Source organism: Gossypium arboreum, chromosome 4 (assembly GCF_025698485.1).
Source record: "Gossypium arboreum isolate Shixiya-1 chromosome 4, ASM2569848v2, whole genome shotgun sequence".
Lineage (NCBI taxonomy): Eukaryota > Viridiplantae > Streptophyta > Magnoliopsida > Malvales > Malvaceae > Gossypium > Gossypium arboreum.
The window spans coordinates 92240931-92267056 of NC_069073.1; the positions used below are offsets into that span (position 1 = coordinate 92240931).

Here is a 26126-nt window from a genome sequence, read left to right on the forward strand (position 1 = left end):
TGACCATTCAATGGAGAGGTAAGTCGAGCTTAGACTATAAATAAGCGCTTCTCGGGAGGCAACCCAAGCACTAACTATATTAACTTCTTTAAAATTTAGTCTTCAACACCTAACTTACTAACGGAGGTCTTGAATACAGGTTTTCCACAGAGACACGCCAAGCACACGGGCGTGCTTAGGGCCTTGTGAAAATAGGGCAACAATTTTCCCAAACACGGGCTACAATAAAACGCCACGGCCTACGACATGGCTATGGTCGAGCCTGCCAAAACAACACGGGCGTGCGACACGCCCGTGTAGAAGAACCATGGGTGAACCTGTTAAAACAACATGGGCGTGCGACACGCTCGTGTCTAGCACCCATGGTCGAACCTGTTAGATTGACACGGGCGTGGGTCTACCTACATGGGTGTGAGAGAAGCGAACAACGCCAGACACGACCGTGTGACACAACCATGTGTACCCACACGCCCAAGGAACACGGGCGTGTACTAAATGTCAGACGTGCCCAAACTCAAAATTTGCGAATCACACGGGCTAAAATTGGGGAACACGGGCGTGTTACCTGGCCGTGTGCCCCCAAATCTATAAATAAGCTGTAGTATTCATTGTTTTCTTCACCCAAAAACCCTAACCCTAGCCGCTGCAAGTCCACACGCCCTCCCCGCCACGCCCGTGAGCTGCTTCCAACTTCATTCCTGACGCTTATTCTTCCATTTTTTAGTGTTTGTTCACTCTTTTACCTTTAACTCCATGCATTTTTAATGCTATAATCTTCATGTATCTCACACTATGCTATCATTCAAGTTTCATTTCTTTTAAGATTTGTTATCATTCATTCCCATGACATATTTTTTATGAAACTCTCATGCCTTACTCACCTATTCTAAATCAATATTCATAGTTTTCAATTGTTTTTTGTTATTTACCATTACAACTCATGCCATGTGCTAAATTTATGCTCTTTATATTTCCATTAAATTCCTGGCCATTTTTACTCGTATCACCGTGCTAGTGCCACAAAAGTATGCCATTGAACTTATTGTTTTAGTTAGTTGTGGCTGAAATTATGATTTTTATTTAAAATTTTTCTTCGTTTTACTTTGACCACTCATCAAAACGACTTGATGATTCTATTTGCAGGTACCATGTCATTTTCATGTGGTAAAAAGGTTGTTATCCCTGTTTCAAAGAAAAGGAAGGGTGCGTCATCTTCCTCTGGTCCTACCGCGGAAGTTCGTCACCCTTTCCTGAGGTTCCCCATCAAGCCCCAAGAAGAACTATTCCAAATACTTCGAGCCTGACCTTTAATTGCGGGCCGCTGCATCAACTGGGCTGCGGTAGAACAAGTTCAGTTGGCTGAAGCGATTTGAGCCCTCCTAATCACCGACCCTTGGGAGCTTTTGTTTGGGATCATCGAGCCAACATATCTCGAGCTTATGATAGAATTATGCTCCAAATTTCATCTTCAGACCTTGATGACGAACTAAGATGATCCCGGCATGGTCCAATTTCGCCTAGGCGAATTAGTCCACCAGCTCAGCGTCCTAGAATTCGGTACGGCGGTGGGTTTATATACGGAGGAATTCAAGGAGGAGAATGACTTACATGCTCTCAGTCATCACATCCATCATTCTCCTTCACGGTGCTGGGACGCACTAGTACTAGGTGGGGCTACCTACAATCCTACCCACTCCAAGGCATCAGCTCTCCCTTCATCTCTGAGGTACCTACACGCCATTTTGGCTTACACGATTACAGGAAGACGAGAGAGCACCAGAGTTGTCAACACTCACGATGCCTACTTTTTATGGTGTATGTCGTACGGGCACGTCATCGACCTTGCCTATTTCATCGCCCTCGCGATTCAGCACCAGACGAAGCGGCATAGGAAGGGGTTCATTTCCATTGGCCCCTATGTTACTCGGTTGGCTCAACACTTCGGGCTTCTCAACACCACAGCCCAAGAATCATCCTTAACCCTCATTGGCCAGATGTCTCCACAAGCCATCTCGAGCATACTTAGTATGAGGATGATAGAAAAGAGTCGAGGAACCTACCCTCCTCAATATCGTCTCGCCTAATCTACCGAGGATGAGGCCTACAAGGACATTCCTGATGGTGTCCCACCACAGCACGAGGACTCACCGTCTCAGCCACCACCACCCTCTCGTCTAGTGCATGCGACGACTTCATATGCTGACATCTTTGAGTGCCTCAGTCGATTCGAGCAGAAGTGTTTTCAATGATTTGACAACATTGATGCTACTCTACAGCAAATTTGTCAGCACCTCCATATCTCATCGCCAGTCCCACATCGCGAACCATCCAACGATGAAGATGTTTAAAAATATTTATTTATTATTTTATGTTTTTAATTTTTATTAAAACTACTTTTTAATTTTTATTAGACTTTAGAAATTTTTTTAATCATCAATTTCGGTTATTTCTTTATGAGTAATTATTCTTCCTAATATCCCTTAAAAAGTTCCTTATTTTATCACAATTATATAGAGCTCCTAAGCTCATCATCGCATAGGAACTAAAAACTCCACCGGGAACGGTTCTCCACGACTACCATGTCCTGATCGACCACGACCATAGCTACCACTAGATATACTATTATTTTGGCACAAAACTTATGGACTAATGAACCTCTACCACCGTCGGAGTATCCTCCTCCACTCTCGCACCGATTACTCTCCAAAACTCCAGTTCGAGGAATTCATCAAACAGGAAGTTTCACTTCTCTCTCTATCTTCTTTCTATATTCTTATATCTATCTTTGTACATTGAGGGCAATGTACATCTTAAGTGTGGGGGGTATTTACTTCATGTCCCTATCAGAAAAATCCCTGAATGACTACCTTGTTCTCTTGAAAAGCTCTCATATCATATTTAGGATAAATTTTAATTGATTTATGATTTTGATTGATATATCTTGAATTAAAACATAGGCATTTATGCATTGATTGTTTAAACTTTAAGACATTAGAGAATCAAGCATGATAAGTTTATTTTTAAGAATTTAAAATCTTAGGTTGTTTCCCCAAAGTTTAGGTATTACTTTGAGTTGGAATTCACAAGTTTTAAACATCAAAAAGCCATAAATTTTTTTAAAATTTTTGAGCCTATTGAGCATCTATTAATTCTTTCATGCGTACTTTTATTATTACTTTAAGTGCGTCAGTATTGAACTGTTATTCTAGAACTTACTTGATTATGCATGTCAAGACCACACCATTTGATTTGACATGTCAAAATGATTAAGGCACTTAGGATTAACCCACTCATGCCATGAAAAGCCTACCTCCACGATTAACCCCTAATAAACCCCCTTGAGCCTAACAAATAATTTCTTATATTACCCTTAATATTAACCCTTAACCCATTATTGTTGAAATCCTCTAAATTAATTTGATCCCCATTTTTGTCGAGATTTGAATTGAAATAGTTGCTTTACTATGTTTTATTCTATTTTGTAATTTAACTTGTTCTTAAAAAAAATGTATACATATTAGTAGTAGTAATCTTTTGTTTTTGAGCTTAAGTATTTAATTCCATATTTTGAGAAGAAGCTGTGTTGTACGCAAGTGATATTAAATCTTTTTCTAGTTAAGTGATTTTCTAATTCAATCTCGATTCTAACTTTTGCTTTCAGCCTGTGACCACACCCCCTAACCAAGCCTCATTACAACCCTCTAAAGACCTTTTGATTGATGTATCATCTCAATTTATAGTGGTGGAGATTTGATTTTCATGCAAGCCTATGGTAATAATTTTTCATTATTGACTATTGAGTGCTTCAATTATTGTCCTTAAACACCTCGAGTGATTTGAGTGAATCTTTAGTGAGGATGTGAAACTCTGTGATATTCTGAATCAAAGGTAATTACTTAGATGAGGGGAGACACCTATGTTTGCATGATTAAACACTCGACTTGGAATGTTTGAAACCTTTATGTTCTTTTAGTTGAATTCTCAATGTATGATTACCTATGGATTATTTTGAGATATTTTCGATAGAGATTATAAGTTAAGAAAGATTTATTTTGATTATGAGTTGAGGATTTTGCTTGAGGACAAGCAAATGCTTAAGTGTGGGGGTATTTGATAAACCGTAATATATACATATTTTTACCCCATGCTTAACGCATTTTATGGATGATTTTTCCTTAGAATTGGTGAATTCGATGCTCCTAATGCTTTAATTTCATGTTTTATACTTAGGAGAGCATAGGAGAGCAAAAGGAACGAGAAACGGGCCAAAAACAGAAAAAATGAGCCAAAGTACGAAATCAACACGGCCTGGACTTCCTCACATGGGTAGACCACACGGTCGTGTCAATTTGGTAGATTCGAAGCACGATTCACATGGGCGTGTCCCTGCCAAGCCCAAGTTGAGTCTAATTCGAAAAAGGTTAATTTTGAGGGTTTTTAAGCATTATAAAGCCTATAAATACGCCCTAAAGGAAGAGGAAAGGAGGGCACAGAGAGGAAGGAAGGAATTACTCGAAGGACGCCGATTGATCCATCTCAGAAGCCGGTTTCATCATCAAGACTGAAGATCTCCCCTCAACTTCCCTCAGGAGTTTTGGGTTTTCTTTATATTTTGTATTCGTTATTCTTCTGAGATGATTTCCTTTTTAGTTATGAACTAAATCCCCTAAATACCTAAAGGGAATGAAACCTAAGACAAATCTTGTTATTATTTTTTGAATTGTATGATAAATATTTAACTTGTTCTTAATTATGTGTTCTTAATTCTTGTTTTGATATCCCAGGATACTGATTCAAGATAAGATCTTATTCAGAAGAGGAATGACCCTGTCTAAGAGTACATTTTTCATAATTAACCGGAGTTGTTTGTGCGCCTAGACATAGGGTGACAAGATTTTGCCGGATTAGGGTGAAACCTAATAAGGGGATCCATAGATCGAGTTAATGCAACCCTAGGGTGTTAATTAGAGAAAAGTCTCAATTATTCAATCTAGGGATTAGACGTTATTAGTCTTGAATAGGGATAATAACATAACTTAGGGATCTCTGCAGAACAAGTTAAATGAATAAATCATCCGATTCGGAGCCAGAATAACAAGTACATTCTAGGTGGATTTTTCCTTAGGTATTTTATTAATTCAATCGTTTTCCAAAAGTAATCCCTCAATTCCATTCCCTGTGAATTCTTAGATTAGCTAATTAGTTAGTTAAAAGAAAACCCCCTTATTCTTAGGCTAGATAATAAAAAAGACAGTCATTATTAGTATTTTTAGTTCCTTTGGGTTCGACAATCCGGTCTTGCTAAAACTATACTACTGTTCAATAGGTACACTTGCCTGCATCGCGATAATAGTTAGTTTCAAGAACGATTAATTATAAATATTTAAAACTTACCTGCCACAAAAATCGCGATCAACTAGACTGATAACTGTTATTATAAGCAAATTCAACCAAAGGCAAAAACCTTTCCCAGTTAAATTCAAACTCAAGTGTACAAAATTGAAGCATATCTTCCAAGATCTGTATTACCCGTTTAGATTGACCATCTGTCTGGAGATGAAATGCAGTGCTGAAATGTAACTGAGTTTCTAGAGCCTCTTGCAATTTGCTCTAGAATCGAGATGTAAACCGAGGATCTCTATCTGAAATAATAGAGACAGGCTATCCATGCAATCTGACAATCTCAGAAACATATAATTCAACCAATCTATCCAAGGGATGACCCATACATACTGGAATAAAGTGTGCAGGCTTTGTCAACAGATCAATGATTACCCAAATGACATTTTTCTTCTTTGGAGACAGAGGTAATCCCGTTACAAAGTCCATGGTAATTCTTTCCCATTTTCATTCCGGCATCGTAACCGGCTGTAATAGTCCAGAAGGAAAGTGATGTTCAACTTTTACTTGATGACATATCAAACACTTAGATACAAAGTTAGAAATATCTCATTTCATTCTCGGCCACTAGTACATCTTTTTCAGATCATTATACATTTTATTATTACCGGGATGTACAGGCATGTTACCATTGTGAGCTTTATTTAAGATCTTCTGTCCTAGTTCTGTATCTTTTGGTACACATACTCTGCCTCTGAATAACAAACAACCATCAACCCCGATCTGAAATTCTGAGTCAGGAGTCAATTCACTTTGTACCCGTTTGGCTTGCAACTTACTATCATTTTTTTGAGCTTCAGAGATCTGTCACAAAAACGTTGGTCTAACTTTTAACTCAGATATCATTGAACCATCTTCAAACAACGATAATCGGGTGTTCATTGCTCGCAAAGTATACAGGGATTTTTTGCTCAAAGCATCTGCTACTACATTGGCTTTTCTCGGATGGTAGTCAATAACAAGATCATAATCTTTCAATAACTTAAGCCATCTGCGCTGTCTCAAATTCAAATCTTTCTATGACATCAGGTATTTCAGACTTTTATGATCGGTGAATATGTGACATTTTTTACCAAACAAGTAATGCCGCTAGATTTTCAATGCAAATATTATGGCTGCCAATTCAAGAATGTGTCGGGTAGTTTTTTTCATGTGGCTTTAGCTGTCGTGAAGCATAGGCTACTACCTTACCATCTTACATCAAAACACAGCCTAAACCATTCAATGATGTATCACTATAAACTGACTAACATAAGTGCTACTGTCAATAAAGCCTTTAATTTGTCAAAGCTCTGCTGGCATTTCTTAGTCCATTCAAATTTCACATCTTTCTATAATAAACGATTTATCGGTGAAGCTATTATTGAAAAACTTATTACAAATCTTAGATAATAACCAACTAGTCCCAGAAAATTTCAGACTTCAGACTTATTCTTTGGTGGCTTCCAATTAACAATGGCTGAAATTTTATTTGGGTCTACTTTGACACCTTCAGTAGATATTATATGCCCAAGGAAACTAACTTCACATAGCCAAAATTCACATTTACTGAATTTGGCGTACAATTGTTTCTCTCGTAGAGTTTGTAACACTATTCTCAAGTCTCAGCATGTTCATTTTCATCTCAGGAGTAAACCAAAATATCATCTATAGATACCGCTACAAACTTGTCTAAATACGGGCTGAAAATTCTGTTCATCAAATCCATAAACACTGCAAGTGCATTTTTCAAGCCAAATGGCATCACAAGGAACTCATAGTGTCTATACCTGGTTCTAAAAGCTGTCTTTTATACATCTGATTTTTTTACCCGTAGTTGAATGTAACCAGAACGGAGACCGATCTTTTAAAATACAGTAACACATTTTAACTGGTCAAACAAATCATTAATACGAGGCAATGGGTACTTGTTCTTTATTGTAACTTTGTTGAGTTGTCTATAATCAATGTACAACCTCAATGATCCATCATTTTTCTTTACAAATAGAACCGACACACCCCAAGGTGAGAAATTAGGTTGAGTGAAACCTCTGTCAATCAAATCTTGCATCTATACTTTCAGCTCTTTTAATTCAGTAGGAGCCATTCTGTAAGGTGCTATGATGTTGGTGTTGTTCCCAAAACAAGATCTATAGAGAATTCCACCTCTCTTTCTGGTGATAAACTAGGTAATTCTTCTGGGAATACATCAGGAAATTCACATACTACTGGCACTGACTGAATCTTTGACTCAGATACTTTACTATCCATCACATACGTAAGATAGGCATCATACCTCTTTCTAACATATTTCTGTACCGATACTGCTGAAATCACATTAGGTAGTCCATCTAGTTTATCAGATTCAATATGAAGCGATTCACCATTCTAACATTTCAATACAATATATTTCTTCTTACAGTTAACCACTACATCATATCGGGTTCCCAAGATTACATCAAATTCATCAAATGACAATAACATTAAGTTAGCCGGAAAGCAATAACCTTTTACCATCAACAGATAGTTCTTACAAACTTTATCCACCATAACATACTGGCTTAGGGGGTTTGAAACTTTAACCACAAATTTAGTGAATTCAACAGGTAAATTTTTAACAGTCACTAAGTTCGTGCATATGTATGAATGTGTGGAACTAGGATCAATCAAAGCAGTAATATCAATATCAAGTAGAGAAAATGTACTAGTAATGACGTCTTCTACAGAGGCATCCTCTCTAGCACAAATAGCATATGTCATTACAGGTGTTCGTGCCTCAGATCTAACTGTAGTATCCTTGGTAGTACCTCGACTACCACTAACTTTACCGAGATAGCGGGGTGGTCTGTCTCTCAAGACAGGATTACTAGGATTTGGAGCCACATCCGAAACAACCTCCACTTCTAGACTGACATTCCTCATGATGAAATTTGTTACAATGTTTACATTTTGGTTTAGGATTACCGACACTACCCACACTGGTCATAGATGGAGATAAAGACCTTGGGTTAGAACGTTAAGAACCCTGCTCTCTTCCAGAATATCCTGTAGAGGTGGTCACACGGTCATAATACTTCTTGAATTTCTTAGAAGTAAATGATTGTAACTTACTGATGGTTCTTTTTCCAAAAACTCGAGCCTCTCTTTTGGCTTGTTTCTTTTTTCTTTTTACTCAGTTCTTCCACTTTGTATGTTCGGCCAGCTAGCACTGCAAATTTTCTTATTTCAAGAATCCCAATCAATAACTTGATATCTTCATTTAGGCCCTCTTCAAAGTGTTTACACATTTTAGCCTCAGTTAAAACCCATTCTCTAGCATACTTGCTCAGTCGAACAAATTCTCGTTCATATTCGGATACGATCATGTTTCCCTGTTTGAGCTCTAGAAATTCTTTCTTTTTTTGATCCATAAATCTCTGACTCACATACTTCTTTATGAGTTCAACTTGAAAGAATTCCCATGTGACATTCTCCCTCGGTACTACTGAAGTTATGGTATTCCACCAATGATAAGCTGTATCCTTCAGTAGGGATACTGTATATTTTTGACATTTAGTAGGTATACAAAACAATTAATCAAAAACCCGGATAGTGTTCTCTAGCAAAAACTCAGCCCTTTCCAGATCATTATTTACGGTAGATCTAAATTTTTTCGCCCAATGCTTGCAGATTTTATCTATCAGAGACTTACCAATTCTAACAGGTTCGGCACCCTGTGGTACCTTAGGAATCAGTTGGGGAGTAGGTGGGAGAGGTCGTTGTACAACAAGTTTTGTTCTCAAATACTGGGTAAACCATTCATTCATCATTTGAAAGAAGGCTTGCTTTGCCTCCTCACTTTAGCCTTCAGACATGGGCCTTTCACTACCAGACGCAGACGTAACTCTTTGAACCGAAGCTGAAACATTACTCTCAGCTTTCTCAAATTTAGCTCTAGCTCGATTAGATGATATTACTATATGAAAAACACATTTAAAATTATTAGGAGTCATCACACTATCACAATTTATATAATGGAATGTATAGCTAAACTCGTGTTCATTACGTCTAATTTGAGAATCGACTAAATCGTAGCTCTGATACCATTAATGTAACACCCTTAACCCATACTCCTCACCGGAATAGGTTTCAAGGCATTACCAGAACATTTAAAAAAAATTCAATTAATATATTTAAATTACTATTCACTTATCGAGACCATCCATAACATCCCTTGATCGGGCTCTCGAGGCCCAATACGAGCATTAGAATCAGTCGGGACTTAATCAAGACCTCTAAGAATTTTTCGCAAAATTATAAATTTTTCCAAGGTGTAGGACTCACACACCCGTGTGGCCCTGGGACACGCCCGTGTTGGAGGTCGTGTTTGACCTCGTGTAACTATCTGACTTGAACACACAGCCATGCAGCACGCCCGTGTGCTAGGCCGTATGGTTAACCAATTCAATTCAGAAATATGTGCAAGTTTGACATGACCAAGACACATGCCCGTGTTCTAGGCCGTGTGGCATACACGGCTGAGACATACGTTCGTGTCTCTGCCCGTGTGCCCAATTCTGAGCATTCTGTTTTGCAAAATTAAGGTACAAGGGACACAGGGCCTAACCACATGCTCATGTTACCAGGTCGTGTGTCACACACGTCTAGACACATGCTCGTGCGGACAAAATGAAGCCATCACATCTAGACACATGCCCGTGTGGACAAAATGAAGCCATTTCTAACTCCATTTCTCGCCAAAATTTTCACCTAAAACTTGTACATGAAACACACATTCAATACCAACCAATCCAAGCATTTAAAATAGACAATTCTATCATTCATCATAGCATACCATCACATGCATATGTGTTTGTAAACTTACCTTGGATTAACTTAGGCAATAACAACCTCTGATAACATATTCATAACATAACACATGCGTATATGTATAACATAATAATCTACTTAGTCATACCAAAGTGAACCATTACTAGCCATTCCAATGGCTAGGTTACAAACATAACATTTCAAGTCACTATTGGCTAAGTTGTCCTATACATGCCATTATACCAACATGATTTTACTAAGTATACCCAAAATGTTAGTTGATAGTGTGGCGATGCTCCAATGATCTTCCAACCTTCACGAGCTTCCGAGCATTATAGAACAGGGAAAAATAAAACAGAGTAAGCATTACATGCTTAGTAAGTTCGTATAACGAAAACCAAACTTACCAATCTTGTTTATTAAAATCTAGGATACAATGTTATGTTTTCATCCATTTGGCTAAATTGCCTAATCACACACATTCAATCAAACATGTTAGTCACGAAGTTTCCATACACATCAAGTAAGAATAGATGAGCTCATCAAGCAATATTATTTCAAGTCATTATCATAACATATCAAGATTTTCATGCCATGTCAAGAGCTTTATGTCCGTTGAACCATTGAATCCCGATAGATGCACAAGTAGTACACTTGAAGTGTATGATTCGATAATCCGTCAATTTTTTTTTCAAGGGTACCCATCCCTAAATCATATTTTCTGTAAGAGTATGCCCAAAGATCAATCACGAGATGGTTGTAATAACATACTTGATTTATCATGTTTATTGATATAAGGCGTTGCCATTATTATTTCAGTTTCTTTTCTGTGTACATAAATAAACTGTTTTATAATAATATCCTGAGAATAATATGATTATTCTTAAAAGATCCTTAGTCAAGTATTATTGTTGGCTAGGAAAACAATAATGCATTAAGACTAACATGTAGTTGATTGATGATAAAGAGTTATCATTGATATGGAGTGTCAAAATCAATGCATGAATATGTGTGTTAGAGAACAACATATTGGACTGACCTGCTATGAATATGTTTCTTGGATTATTATGTAATTTTCACAACATTACTCATAGTGATTAATATGTATATGATCCTTATACTTGAGATCATCATTATCCCAACATCGTGAGTTGTATATTTTGATATAGTCAAATGAACATCGTAACTGGTTGTTCTATAAAGACTGATGTTGGATATACCACAATCTATGTAGAGGGATATGGTTGATCAATATAGGATAAGTCCCTCCTACATAATAGGAGTAATATCTTAGGCCACTTGATTGAGTGAGACTAGAAATGCATGGCCATGCTCAAATAAGTTGATATGAGATGTCATACTTATTTGTGTATCATAGTACACTTAAGGTATCAAGAAACATGGGATGGACTACGTAACACCCCTATCTCGTAACCGTCGCTGGAATAGGACAAGGTGATACCGGAAATCAGAAAACATATCTTAACAGTAAAATTTTGAACATTCTCTTGAAATAAAGATTTTTTTTATATAAATGCTAGACACAACCAGTGATCAAATTTCTAACTTATAAAATTAAACATCCAAAAGATGCCATATTCGCATGGCTTAAATACGTTAACCAAAATATCCTTCCACTATTAGTCTATTCTATTCATGCCTTAAACCTTAATGATATACAAACTTTATCTACTCACATGATAACTCGATAGTGTGATGAAATCTCCTCGACTTCCAACCCAAGCAATTTCTCTGAAGCCCTATAGACATAGGAAAAACACACAAAATAAGCTTTGAAAGCTTAGTAAGCCTTAAGCAAATAAATCATTTCAATGATTATGAAAATTCCATATCACTAATCCGAATTGAAAAATAATCTCAATTGCATATACATTCACAGTACTCTTAAGTTCATATAACCTTATTAAATAGCTTCACTTATTTATATTTACAAATAACTTATGACTATGATTTTAAATTGTGTGATAACATCAATTCATTCGTATGAACAAAACTTGCACATATCCAATACATACCAACCAAAACATGTCATATTTTCCCATGTTTGATTCATGGAACCACAAGGTCACATTTCAAGCACATATAGCATATATTTATCTGTTATTTATCATGTCTCATTTTCACATGGACTACATACATCTGACCAAGTTTATTCAATGTTCACAACATAATCACATAATCACTACAAGCTGTCTTGCTGAGCAACAGTCACTAAATTATTTATAACTAGAGCTAAAAAACTTCAAATCATGTGCTGTTAATTTTCCCTAAAAATACACTCATATATCTTATATCTCTAAAATTTTCAGAATTTTTGGTTTGACCAATCAATACCATATTTTTCTTAAATTTTCCCCTATTTCACTGTTTGACTATTCTGACCATTCTTCACTATAAATCAGATTTCTCATTGTATAGAATTCAAAATATGTTCTCGTTTATTTTATTTGAAACTAGACTCATTAAGGAGTCTAAGAATATAAATTTTATCTTATAATCGTCATTGTACAATTTACAATGATTTTCTAAAAACAGAACAGGGGATTTTGAAGTCATTTTGACTCTATGTAACGCCACTTCAAATATCTCATTATCTACAATTCTTTTGCTTACACGGTTTCTTTTATAAGAAACTAGACTCATTAAGATTTAATTACATAATTTATTAAGCTTCTAATTCAATTTACAAAATTTATGGTGATTTTACAAATTCACGCTACTGTTGCTGTCCCAAGCAGATTTATTACAAATTTGCTCTTTTACACATTCCTTGCATTCAAATTATTTAAACATGTATATCATGTCATTCAAGATCGAACTCATATAACATAGGCATTAAAATGCTTCACTATCAACTTTAGTTCAATTGAAACAAATAAAATACAATATCATATTCACATTTAATTTTCCATGATCGTAATCACCTAAAAATAAAATCATATACTTCCACAAACCTTTCCACAAGGACCAAGTGTTTATATTTGAATATAAACATAGAATCACTTCACATAACTTCACACATTTACCAAATGTATCACGATCACATTTATAGTCATAACACTTACTCACAGATGCATCACTTTATACATTTATAATTTAATTCAAATCAAAATCGCATACGAGTACATGATACACACCTGGCCAACTTAATATGTAATACACTTTCAATTTGTCATCTTAGTGTAGGATCTTGTAATTGTATACTTTTATCAAATTCATCGGCACTTCGCCTGCTAGGTATAAAACCCAAAATTATATTACCAGCACAAAGCTTGCGGGACTTTAGCCCGGATACATTTCCTGCACGAAGCCTACGGGACTTTAGCCCGAATACATTTCCAGCACGAATGTAATATCCTGATTTTGGGCCTAGTCGGAATAGTGGTTTCGTGACCACAAAATCCGAGATAGAAATAATTATTTTATGATTATTTTAAGGTCTATGATATGATTGCATGATTTTGTGAAAATTTCGTAAAGAAATTTTATGCATAAAGTGCTTAATTTGAAATTTGGGACTAAATTGAATAAATTGCAAAACTTGTGTTCTAGAAGTATTTTGCATAAAATTGAATTAGATTATTAATTAGAGGTCCTTAAAGAGTAATTTTACCAATTTCTAAGTCTATGGACAAAAATTAGGACATGGAAGGAATTTTTGGAAAGTTTAGTAGTAAGGGCATTTTGGTCATTTAGGGGTAAAATGAATTAAAATACAAAATTAAAGCCAATTTTGCTCATCTTCAACCCCATGGCCGAATATAGCAAGGAGAAACCATGGCTAGGGTTTTCAAGCTTCCAAGCTCGATTGTAAGTCCGTTCTAGCCTCGCTTTTAATGATTTTTACGTTTTTGGAGTCCCAGAGCTCGATTTAGCTTATGCTAGCAATAATTTAACCTAGGGTTTATATTTGGAAAAATACCCATAGGTGAAATTTGTGTATTTTGGTGTTTTATGATAGAATGTGAGGTTTTAAATTATGTTAGACAACTTGTGCTACTCGGTTTTAAGTGAAAACGAGCAAAAGGGCTTAAACCAGTAAAAATACCTAATAGTCATAAGTACATGTTAGAGTGAGAATTTGATGTTGCCATAGAAGGGAAAAATGTTCAGAATGTCATAAAACATAAGAAAATAGGCTGAATTTTAATTTACGAGCTTTGGGGCAAAAGTGTAAATATGCAAAAGTTTAGGGGCAAAATTGTAAATTTTCCAAAATATGATTTTGGGTCAATTTTAATAATGTGAGTCCTAATTAGACTATATTTTAAATGATAGAGCAAGGAAAACTGAAATTGGGCTAAAATGGGGAAAATACCAAGTTGTGGACGAAATGGTAAAATAGCCATTTTAGCATACGAGGTAAGTTCATATGTAAATGTTGGTAACATAGTTATTATTTTAAATGTTTTAATGTTTTTAAATGATATGATAATTATTATGAAATATTATACTTGTGATAATTGTTTGATAATATGTAATTATGTGAATTACTTGATGAGTATGAACTATCACCAAGTATCGATTTCGATATTCCATGGAAGACGGAAAAGATGTGAGATCGAGGAAAAAGCCCGTTTGAACCTTAGGAATAGATTAGGATACAAGTGACATGTCACTAGGATGGTTGAGCATCCGAACTCGTTGAGTTGAGTCCGAGTTCACTTATGGATGCGAGCGTCCAACTCGTTGAGTTGAGTCCGAGTTCGTGAGATGTAACTAGGCATCCGAACTCGTTGAGTTGAGTCCGAGTTCACTTATGGATGCGAACGCCCGAGCTCGTTGAGTTGAGTCCGAGTTCACTTATGGGCGGGTTACATGGTAGCTTGGCTACATATGTGGCACTTATGTGCAAACTTTCCATGTATCCGAATTATATTCCGATGTGTTCAACGGGTAAAGTTCTACTCAAATGGAGGAATACTCAAAATGAAAGGGACGTATTGGTAAGTGTTGTGAAATGGATACTTTGAACAGGTATGTACTTAACCCTCGGGTTGAAAACTCGATATAACAACAATATGGTAAGATGATAAATGAAAAGGTGATATGAATGTCTTGGTGATGATTATGCAAATGATGTTTTATGTTTGCTTATATGGTTATGTTACTTGCTATTTGCATGTGAGCTTACTAAGCATTTATGCTTACTCCTCCTTTTCATTCCTTGTAGTGTTGACAAGCCAGCTCGGAAATCGAAACGGTCGGAGGCACGCCACACTATCCGTATACCATCTTGGCATAATGGCTTGTATATTTTGAGTATGGCATGTATAGCATTATAATCATTTTATATGTATGGTCTTATGATATGGTTATTGAGTGGTATGGAAATAGAAATGCTTGGTAATGATTAGCCATTGGAATGGCTAATCATGATCATATTTGGTATTATGTATGTCAAATTGCTAGCTAATCCATGGAAACCATGAAATAGGTAAAATTTACCATAAAATAGATTCAGACAGCAGCAGTGACGTGAGTTTGAAAAATCACTAAAAATAGTATAAATGCAATTAAATAATGAATAAGTTATGGAATCGAAGCTTGATGAGTCTATTTTCATATGGAATAAGCGAAACAGGTATATGAGCTATATTTTATGAGACTTTTAAATTTTTGTGAAATAGGGCCAGAGCGATTTCTGGATCCCCTGTTCTGACTTTGGAAATTCACCATAAATTTGACAAAGATAATTAGAAGTCATGCTTTATATGTACAGATTCCTTATTGAGTCTAGTTTTATTAGAGACAAACGGCATAGTCATTGAAGGTCTGTATAGGGAGATATCTGATTCGTAATACACAGAGGTCAGAGTAGTTGAACCCTGAAACAGGGGAGACTTTAACTAATAAACTGTACTAATTGGACCAACCAAAAATTCTAGAAAAAAATTATTAGATATATATATGAGTCTAGTTTCAGGAAAAATTTACGGAATTGGATTTCGAGTTTCGTAACTCGAGATATGATTTTTAAAGCGTCTGTGATGCAGTTAGCCAGCTTGTCTGGAAATTTTAAAATGAATTGTATGAGCTGTTTAATTAATGAATTAGGTCCGTTAACACCTTGTGTTCGACTCCGAAAACGGTCTCGGGTACGGGGTGTTACATTTAGTGGTATCAGAGCAGGTTTAGTCGGTTCTCGGACTAACCTAGCATGTGTAAAAGTTTAGCTATACATGCCACTGATCTGTGATAGTGTGATGTCTTCCGACGCGTATAAGTACCGTCTTATTTAGACAGGGTACTCTCCAACCGAGCTGTGCCGACCATGTTCAATGTTATGTGAAGATATTTGAGTAAAATTATGATTATGATAAGTCTCGGTTCAAAAAAGTATGAATAAAAGTTTATGATACATATGTGATAATATGTGAGATGAAAGTTCATGTTGTGATAAATATCTATATTTGCTTAATGCTCATACGATGTAGTGTATGTAGCTTACTTGATAAGATGAACGGAATAAATAAAAAGTAGTAGAGGTATGAATAAAGGTCATAATATCATAATACTGATGAAAATGTCCTTGTCTTGATTGGACGTTGAATGTTGATGAATGTTAATGATATACAATTTTTTATGAGGTAAAGGATTATAATGAAATGAACTTATCTATGTTAAATTGTTGGACTGAATTATATGATTGTAATGATATGTACATGATGATGCACGAAATGAAAGTTGTGATTGTGATGCAAATATCTATGTTTGTTTGGCCTTATATAATGTCATGAGCATGAATTAATTTAATTAATTGAATGGATAAGTAAAGCTGTCTAGAAAACATAGAATGTATGCATAAGTATATTGTCTAAATGGGACAATAGGAAAATTGGTGTAAGCCAACATGAATGAATGACATGATTTTGATGATGTTACTATGATGATGGAAGTTGTGTCATATGTGTATGTATAAGAAAGTCGAGTTAGAGGTCCTACAACCCCTTCCCCTTACCAAAGTGGTACTTATAATGGAATTTCATGAGATTTGTATTGAATAAGTTTCTGTTGAAAACCCAAAGAGTTCAAATGATAGAATAATTATAAGTATGATCCGAGATTGAAAATGAGCTGATAAGTAAAGTCGAGCCGTAAAGTATCGGATTGATATAAAGATTATTGGAATTATGCATCGTCCCAGTTAGAGAAGGAATTCTCTTTGGTAAATCGAATTACTCAAGTGCAAGGTCGAGAAAAGTGTAAATCGAAATTTATTCGAACTGACATTCTTTAGTGAATGATTTAATATGAAATTTGTGACGCAGAACTAGTTAGGAAATGATATTTCAAATGCAAATTATCCGAGTGTGACAGTTATGACCGGATGATTTAGATCTCTTTTGAGATGTTCTATGTGTTCACCCGTTCTCGTAAATATTTCTATGGCTATTGATCTTCAAGAAATTCTTGTTATATGGGAATGTCTTCTAATTCGGTGTTGGATGAAAGCATTGGTAGTCCGACTGGTTTATAATTTATATTGCTCTATTTCATCGGGTATTCTATTTCATTTCATCGATAAGAATTGATGAGAGAATTCATATGATATTATGATTCTGCTTCTTCTACTTGATGCTTCATCCGATATATATGTATGGGAAGATATATTGATCTTGTTATATTTGATTTCAGTGGGATTAAATGATGTTTTCTTTTGGACTTTCTTTCTTTGAAGAATTATCGTGGTATTCTGTATTTTCTCTATGAATTTGGTTTTCGATTCTCAAGCATAGTATCGTATCTTGGGTTTCTTTATCCCGGATCTCTTTATTCGGATTTCTTTATTCGGGTTTCTCTATCTTGGATTTCTTTATTCGGTTTTCTTGTTATCTTTGTTCCATAATTTGTCAATTATGACTCATGTTCAAGTACGTTCTTCATTCGTGATAATCATGTCAAATATGACTATACTTCTAATTTGATCTTGGTAATGTGGTGATTTTAGTATTGGGATTTTTCTAATTTCTATGTAAGGATTTGACATCAAGTAAAGGCATAGGTGATAAAAGCGCGAGTTTTAGTCGGTATGGTAAATTATTTATTTGAAAGATTTCATGTGACAATTATGTCGGATTATTTTCCCAAGTCGATAATAGAATTTCATTTTGTACGGATAAAAGAGTAAATAGTTTGAACGAGAAGTGTATATTTAATAGAAAGAGTTGAATATTAGTTTAAGTCACTACGAATGATAAGGTTTCCATCTTGTGAAAGCTGAAAAGTTTATTACATGTTGACAGAGTTCGGATAGATGAGAATATTGGTAACCGAAACGTCTGAACTAGACTAGTCTACATTGAGCAATGACTTCCTGACTTTCAGTAATGTATTGTTGTATGAATTGTGATGTGTTTCAAGACAGTGAGGTAATGTGATAGTTTAGAGCATCCGATGTTACATAAAATCGAAGTTGTTAAAGGGGTTAAAGCCGAGCATTGGGATCTATCAAAATTATCCTTGTCAATGTTGATATTGGGATGGAAATGAGAAGGATTATTCTTGAGGCCATATCAGAATTATTTCTATGGCGGAAAAAGGAAAATGTGATGTATCCTATTGTTAAATGTTTGGCGAGATCTATAAATCACATCTGTATTGAATGAATTCCTACTCATCAGATTCATGGAATTTCGTGTCTCTTTGATTGTTGGATTTCTTGGAATTCGGTCTCCATTAAATCAAGTTGAAATCCGGGTTTTATGTCATGATATCATGGGAAATTAAGAAGGGTTGAAAATTTAAGAACAGTTGAGAGTTGAGACTGTAAGCTTTTAGATCATATGAGAAATTGAAGAGATGTATTGGAGGTGCAGTCTAAGTGCAAGTTCTTGACACCAAATATGAGATTAAAAGTGAATACCACTTTTACGGTAAGATTTTTGGGACGAAAATCCTCAAGGGGGGAGAGTTGTAATATCCTAATTTTGGGCCTAGTCGGAATAGTGGTTTCGTGACCACAAAATCCGAGATAGAAATAATTATTTTATGATTATTTTAAGGTCTATGATATGATTGCATGATTGTGTGAAAATTTCGTGAAGAAATTTTATGCATAAAGTGCTTAATTTGAAATTTGGGACTAAATTGAATAAATTGCAAAACTTGTGTTCTAGAAGTATTTTGCATAAAATTGAATTAGATTATTAATTAGAGGTCCTTAAAGAGTAATTTTACCAATTTCTAAGTCTATGGACAAAAATTAGGACATGGAAGGAATTTTGGAAAGTTTAGTAGTAAGGGCATTTTGGTCATTTAGAGGTAAAATGAATTAAAATCGCGAATATAGCAAGGAGAAACCATGGCTAGGGTTTTTCAAGCTTCCAAGCTCGATTGTAAGTCCGTTCTAGCCTCGTTTTTAATGATTTTTACGTTTTGGAGTCCCTAGCTCGATTTAGCTTATGCTAGCAATAATTTAACCTAGGGTTTATATTTGGAAAAATACCCATAGGTGAAATTTGTGTATTTTGGTGTTTTATGATAGAATGTGAGGTTTTAAATTATGTTAGACAACTTGTGCTACTCGGTTTTAAGTGAAAACGAGCAAAAGGGCTTAATCGGTAAAAATACCTAATAGTCATAAGTACATGTTAGAGTGAGAATTTGATGTTGCCATAGAAGGGAAAAATGATCAGAATGTCATAAAACATAAGAAAATAGGCTGAATTTTAATTTACGAGCTTTGGGGCAAAAGTGTAAATATGCAAAAGTTTAGGGGCAAAATTGTAAATTTTCCAAAATATGATTTTGGGTCAATTTGAATAATGTGAGTCCTAATTAGACTATATTTTAAATGATAGAGCAAGGAAAACTGAAATTGGGCTAAAATGGGGAAAATACCAAGTTGTGGACGAAATGGTAAAATAGCCATTTTCGCATACGAGGTAAGTTCATATGTAAATGTTGGTAACATAGTTATTATTTTAAATGTTTTAATGTTTTTAAATGATATGATAATTATTATGAAATATTATACTTGTGATAATTGTTTGATAATATGTAATTATGTGAATTACTTGATGAGTATGAACTATCACCAAGTATCGATTTCGATATTCCGTGGAAGACGGAAAGATGTGAGATCGAGGAAAAAGCTCGTTTGAACCTTAGGAATAGATTAGGATACAAGTGACATGTCACTAGGATGGTTGAGCATCCGAACTCGTTGAGTTGAGTCCGAGTTCACTTATGGATGCGAGCGTCCGAACTCGTTGAGTTGAGTCGAGTTCGTGAGATGTAACTAGGCATCCGAACTCGTTGAGTTGAGTCCGAGTTCACTTATGGATGCGAACGCCCGAGCTCGTTGAGTTGAGTCCGAGTTCACTTATGGGCGGGTTACATGGTAGCTTGGCTACATATGTGGCACTTATGTGCAAACTTTCCATGTATCCGAATTATATTCGATGTGTTCAACGGGTAAAGTTCTACTCAAATGGAGGAATACTCAAAATGAAAGGGACGATTGGTAAGTGTTGTGAAATGGATACTTTGAACAGGTATGTACTTAACCCTCGGGTTGAAAACTCGATATAACAACAATATGGTAAGATGATAAATGAAAAGGTGATATGAATGTCTTGGTGATGATTATGCAAAATGATGTTTTATGTTTGCTTATATGGTTATGTTACTTGCTATTTGCATGTGAGCTTACTAAGCATTTATGCTTACTCCTCCTTTTCATTCCTTGTAGTGTTGACAAGCCAGCTCGAAATCGGAAACGGTCGGAGGCACGCCACACTATCCGTATACCATCTTGGCATAATGGCTTGTATATTTTGAGTATGGCATGTATAGCATTATAATCATTTTATATGTATGGTCTTATGATATGGTTATTGAGTGGTATGGAAATAGAAATGCTTAGTAATGATTAGCCATTGGAATGGCTAATCATGATCATATTTGGTATTATGTATGTCAAATTGCTAGCTAATCCATGGAAACCATGAAATAGGTAAAATTTACCATAAAATAGATTCAGACAGCAGTAGTGACGTGAGTTTGAAAAATCACTAAAAATAGTAGAAATGGAATTAAATAATGAATAAGTTATGGAATCGAAACTTGATGAGTCTATTTTCATATGGAATAAGCGAAACAGGTATATGAGCTATATTTTATGAGACTTTTAAATTTTTGTGAAACAGGGCCAGAGCGATTTCTGGATCCCCTGTTCTGACTTTGGAAATTCACCATAAATTTTACAAAGATAATTAGAAGTCACGATTTATATGTACAGATTCCTTATTGAGTCTAGTTTTATTATAGACAAACGGCATAGTTATTGAAGGTCTGTATAGGGAGATATCTGATTCGTAATACACAGAGGTCAGAGTAGTTGAACCCTGAAACAGGGGAGACTTTAACTAATAAACTGTACTAATTGGACCAACCAAAAATTCTAGAAAAAAATTAGTAGATATATATATGAGTCTAGTTTCAGGAAAAATTTACGGAATTGGATTTCGAGTTTCGTAACTCGAGATATGATTTTTAAAACGACTGTAATGCAGTTATCCAGCTTGTCTGGAAATTTTAAAATGAATTGTATGAGCTGTTTAATTAATGAATTAGGTCCGTTAACACCTTGTGTTCGACTCCGGCAACGGTCTCGGGTATGGGGTGTTACAACGAAGCCTGCGGGATTTTAGCCCGGATACATTTCCAGCACGAAGCCTGCGGGACTTTAGCCCGGATACATTTCCAGTATCTTGCATATTTTTTTCACATGTTAACACATTTCACATAACATATCACATTAGTAATTCAATTGCTTCATTCGAATATAAGCACAAAATATACACCTACCCTTTAACTTTCGTTTCAATAATCATACACAAAGAACGCATAATCTTTTCACTATCCCAGTTTCACTTTTAATAACCATTCGGCTATATGCCATATTCACAAATTATTTCACACACAACCTCGATCAAGTAGGAACAATAGTCACAATTCATCAATTATACAAATATCCCATTCTTTGACTTTGTTTCATAATAGCTATTCGATCACCACATATATACCATTCAATTCACATTCGACTTTATACAAACAAGTACAGTAAAATTGTACACACATATTACACACTTTCACACCATTACTTAATAGTCATTCGGCCACATTATATACATAAATCATCCATTTCATATTCGGCTTTATAGCCTAAATTCAATATACTTATTGCAAATCGAACTTGTAAAGGTCAAATAATTTCTTATCATATTATATAATCTTAAGCGCGCATACTTAAGGACTTACCTTGAATGTCATTGCACAATTACGGATTGATTAATCAACTACTTTTGCTTTCCCCCTTTCCGAATTTAGCTCATTTTTCTCTTGAGCTTAATTCAAACAAACAAATAAACATTTATTCACCTTAAGCCATCTTTGATACGTAAAGATAAACTCACACACTTAGTGCTTATTAACCGATCTCGTACACTTAGTACTCGGTATAAATTCAGTTTGCACACTTAGTGCCAAATGATCAATTTTTTTTTACACTTAGTACTCATTACCAATTTCACTTCGCACACTTAGTGCTCATCTCAAGCTTACTACCATTTTGAATATATATACACATACTTATACCACAATCGGCTAGATCAAATAAATGTATATATATATATTCACCTTCGGTGATATCAAACCATACATATGTATTCACTTTTGATTATACCAAACTATACATATATAATTATGTACTTCCATTGAATTCATGAATTACATTATAATTAAATTCAATCAACTCAATTGCTTAAAACTTACCTCGATTATCGACGGATTAAGTTTCTCGACTATTCAATTAATTTCGCTTTTCTCTTATCCGCTTTTGATCTCCTCGTTTCTTGATCTAATTAAAATTTCAATTTCAACTCATTCAATTTAATTTATAAACAAATCAATTCTTAATGCATAATTAATAAGTTTACTTATTCGCTCCTCATGGTATTCAACATTTGCTAAATAGTCCAAAGTATTTAATAATTAAAATACATCAATTCTTTATTTCAATGTACCATAACCGAATGCTCCATATGCCTATATGAATCCTTACATATCTCCATTTCGCAATTAACTTCCCATTTAACAATTTATTTCATTTTCATACCATAAACACAAAATCACCTAACATCTAAATTTAAACCTCAATAATCAAACACCAACTCTTATTTTCTAACACATTCAACAAAGAACTAAAGCATTTCTTCATATCAACCTCATGACCGAACATTCAATGTTCAACAATTAGGAAAATAAATTCATGGGTTATGATCAAAAGACAACTAACATCTCAAAAATGCAACCAATTTCAAATTAAAGCTAAACACAAACCTAAATTTTGAATCAAGGAAGGCCGAATGTCTTGTTTCTTTTCTATTTTCTTCTTCTTTTTATTTCGACAAGAACAAGGCAAGTGGTTTTATTTTATTCCTTTTCTTTTATTTTTATTACTTTCATTTCATATAATATAATAATACTAATAGGTAAAATGCATATATTCATTATATAAAACTAATAACAATAACAAGTGCCGTCCACTACACTTGGAAATGGCAAAATTTCTTATGAAATCCCTCCACTAATAATAGTCCTCATAATTTGGTTATCACCAAATAACTCATTAAGTTTTAATATTATGCATTTAGACCCTATTCAATAAATCGGCATTCAAATGATGCAAATTTTAAAATAAAATTTCATGCCAACCAAATTCATGCATTCAAAACATAGATAAATAATAAACAAATAATAACTTTTTTTTACTCGGATTCGTGGTCCCGAAACCACCGTTCCGACTAGGGTAAAAATCGGGCTCTCACAGACTATGCAAGTGTGACTATTCCATGACTTGTGTCCATTCCAAAGATATAGGACTTAAGGATTAATGCATGAAAGGTTAATCACAAAAGGTTATGTCGAATCATGACTTCTCGTAACTTAGGTAGCAATGATGCATTGCTAGATGCCACTCATTGTTTGTAACATTAGAATCGTTCTAATATTACTGCTAACGTTACAAGAACCTATAGGGTCACACCCTATGGTTGAAATGGACGGAGTAAAACATAGTTGGTATTGTATTCTGATTGTTAGATGAATTAAATTAATTATAGAATTAATTTAATTGGGCAATCAAATTGTTGAACATACTATACCTACAAGGATGTTGTACACATAATCGAACATAATTTCATTTGTATATGAATTTGGTTCAGTATATAAGTTTAAATAAATATAGTTTATCAAAATCTTTATTATAATTAATGTAATTATAATTTTCGGTTAAACATTATTATATTTATTTTAATGATGACTATTATGTTCAGATTAATTTTAATGAATTAATATTCATTAAAGAAAAAAAGATATACCAATTAAAAGGGTGTTATATATGGCAAGGGTAAAAACCCTAAAGAAATAACATATAAATAAGCCCAAAACTATGCTAAAGGGTCTAGTAGTCATCAAGCATAAAAATCACTGAAATAGTTTCTGAGATTTTTCTACCGTTCATTGTCAACTGTGTGGACTACGTAGAGGCCGACATCGAAAAGGTTGCGGCTTGGTTCGATAGTGGTTAAGGATTCCCGTTGCCTAGGCGTTGCTGTCTACTCAGATTGAAGTTTCGGTAATTTCAAAATCTTTTATCACCCCGATACGTTCCTTACACATGGATCCATGGTTTGGATCGCCGGAATATCTTTAATTATTTTATTTTTCCGCTGCGCCTTGGAGGCACCGGCATTCCAACAGTGGTATCAAAAATCAATTTGTAAAAATTGTTTATCTATCAATAATCTTTTATTTTCTAGCATAAATTTCTAATTCCTAGCATAATACATCCATGACCCATTTTCATACCTTGATAACCTTTCAAATTAGTCCCTCAAATAGAGAGATTAAGCTATCCCAATTTCAAAAATTCCAAAATTACTAAAAACGAGACATGAGAACTTACCCAATTAAGCCTTGAAAGTTTCCCTTCTCTCTCCTAGGGTTTCCATAAAATTTTAGTTGATGATGACAATAATAAGATGATATTTTCTTTTATCATCTTTCAATTAATTTAATTATTTCAAATTTCAATTTAATCCTTGCCCTTTTTCTATAATTCCATGGATGAGTCACCAAGAAAATCTACATACTTTTCTTAATGGTCTAATTACCATATAGGGACCTTAAGTTTTGAATTCCATAGCTATTTGATCCTTATAGCTACTAGAGTTCAACTTTTTCATTTTATGCGATTTAGTCATTCTCATAATTAAACTCTTAACCGATAAAATTTTCGTATTAAAATTTTCACACGACATATCTACCATATTACAAACCATATAATAAAATAAAAATAAACCTTATTTTTGGGGCGGATTTGAGGTCCCAAAACCGCTGTTCCGATTTCACTAAAAAATGGGCTGTTACATCCATACTTTTCTAAGTGTATTACCTCTAAAGTACATGCTTCCAACAACTTTCTTGATTATCTGTGTATAAGCACACATGTCCGATTGTTAGTAGTTGTGTTGGGGTGTTTATTGTGTTGAACAATGTAATATTTAAACCTTTTATTTTGGCTTCATTTATCTTGGAATTTCTCTAGGATCTTGATGACATGAACATTGAAATCACGAGGAACACTCTCTACAAAGCATTCATTAAAGACTTCTACAAATTTTTCCAAGTAAGATTTTGATACAAAAGAAAGATGGCATTTTTTTTTAATATGGATTATGCTACTTTTTTTTTTCATTTCCCTACTTGTTAAGTTAAACGTTCCTTTTTCTTATAGAAACTTGGTGGTGCGACAACAGAGATCATGTCTGACCTCCTTGCCTTTGAGGCTGACAGAAGGGTTGTAAATATCTCCATTAATAGATACTATTAATTATGTACAATGTTTA

General features: G+C 34.6%; 1 pseudogene; it reads left to right on the top strand.

Annotated features, from left to right (window-relative positions):
* Positions 1-26126, top strand: part of LOC108459111 (V-type proton ATPase subunit d2-like) — a 52180-nt pseudogene that overhangs the window by 21119 nt on the left and 4935 nt on the right.